A 2,431-nucleotide genomic window follows, 5' to 3' on the forward strand; every position below is an offset into this window, starting at 1 on the left:
ATATAAATCTGTGTAGAAAGAAGTTGTTCTTCCTTAGGGATATATATTATCCAAGCATACACCAGTTTTGCACTTATAGTGATTAATGATACTGGAAATTTTTTGCATGTGTATATACCTCAATGGTTTTCATGTGTGTATGAACCTTAAGGGTTCATGCTGAATCTCATCTCCAGTCTCATTTCTCTTTCCTTCTAGAATAGCCATGTGTCTCTCCCCTACAGGAACACACTTGTTCTTGTTCTTCTTTCACAGACTTTAGCACTTCAACACTGGTATTAAGCTGGCTTTCGTAATACTGCACTCCACCAATTCTATGAAGGAGTCTTGTCTTGCGAGTTACTTGGTGATCTTACTAGTGTTGGTGCCATGAAATAAGCACCCAGTATGTTTTGTAAAGTGATTTGCAGACAAAAGGGTATCCAACAACAGAGTCCATGACCAAGCAGACTTAAAAGCTCAACGTGGTCCTCTGGCTCATTGGATCTTGTCTAACTGTCCAACCAATCCCAGCATGCAACACAGATGTTGAATAGTGATGATGATGATAATGATATCATTAAATTTTTTGCAGCTGTGCAGAGGGGATATTATGCAATTTGGTGTAAACGTTATAATGTAATATTACTTAAAAGTTCATAAGCAAACCTAGGATTGGTTTCAAATTTTGTTGCAAGGCCAGCAATTTTGGGGTAGGGCTAAGTCGATACCATCGACCCTGGTGCTCAACTGGTACTTATTTTATCAACCCTGAAAGGATGAAAAACAAAGTCAACCTCGGCAGAATTTTAACTCGGAATATAAAGATGAAATGCTGATAAGAATTCTGCTTGGTGTGCTGACAATTCAGCCAGGTTGCCACCTTAAAGCGAAGTGCTTACAACAGTTAGGTGTCCCAAGTGGTCACCAATCTAAGTACTAACCAGGTGCAATGTTGCTTAACTTCAGTGATTGAATGAGAACTGGTGCATTCAATGTGATGTGGCCGTAAGTAAGCAAAATCTAATATCAATATACACGAGCCATAGAGTGGGAAGCTGGCAGAATCATTAGTATGTTAAACAAAATGCTTAGAAGCGTTTCACTCATCTTTATGTTCTGAGTTCATTTTTTCAGGGCTGATAAAATAAGTACCAGATGAGAACTGGGGTCGATGTAATCAACTAGACTCTTCCCTGAAATTACTAGCCTCCTGCCAAAATTTGAAACCAATGATCATAAATACTTTCATGCATTGAAACATAATATAATGTCTAGGAGGTACATGCTGAAAGCTAGACATAGTGAATGGGAGTGCACACTATGGATGCTTAGTCAATTGCACCTGTATTACACCAATATAAGTCAGTATAATCCAATGATGTATAAATGTCTCATCACATGATCTTATTTTGTGTCTTCATTGGTTGCTCGGGACATTGTAAATCATCAAATGACCTTGTGAGTCATTTTGGAGTGTACAGACACTGGCTAATAGATAATGAGATGGATTTCTCATGATATAATGATGCAATAACCATCACCTATGAATGCATGCATGTGTGTATTTATGTATGTATGTATGTATGTATGTATGTGTGTGTGTGTATGTATGTATGTATGTATGTATGTATGTGTGTATGTGTGCATGTATGTATGTGAAAGTGTATGTATATATGTACATGTGCATGTATGCATAAATGTGTGTAAATGTATGCACAAGTGTGTGTATCAATGCATATATGTATGTATTTATGCATGTATACATGTACACACACACACACACACACACACATACACACACACACATATGTGTAAGTAATTATTTGAACTTTGGATACATGTCTAGTAGTTTGCCGATTAGAGCATTTACGCCTGATGTCATCCATAGTTATATATTTGCACCAATAGTTATTAATACCCTTGGTTATGTTATTAAACATTTAAGTGTCTATCTGGAAAAGCCATAATTTTAGGAACTGGCACTTTGCAGATATAATCTGTAAGTAGAATAGTAAAAATAAGCAAGACTTTTCTAAAGTTCGGCATATAACACTTACCATAGTCTTTATCAAAATTCCAGTGATGGAACTTTATTTCTGTGTTATATATACATGTCTACAGCAGATGTGGGTTTCGGTCTCCTGGGCAACCTTTGACTCTTTCTATCTAGAAGGGTTTTCAAACCCAATATTTTCCTGCTATTACTTATAGCTTTATGTGCTTTGAGATCCATTGATTTAACAAAGAATACATGCATACACACATACTCTTTTTTTTACTTGTTTCAGTCATTTGACTGTGGCCATGCTGGAGCACCGCCTTTATTCGAGCATATCGACCCCAGGACTTATTCTTTGGAAGCCTGGTACTTATTCTATCGGTCTCTTTTTGCTGAACCGCTAAGTTATGGGGACGTAAACACACCAGCATTGGTTGTCAAGCGATGGTG

This window comes from Octopus bimaculoides, chromosome 8 (genome assembly GCF_001194135.2).
Source record: "Octopus bimaculoides isolate UCB-OBI-ISO-001 chromosome 8, ASM119413v2, whole genome shotgun sequence".
NCBI lineage: Eukaryota > Metazoa > Mollusca > Cephalopoda > Octopoda > Octopodidae > Octopus > Octopus bimaculoides.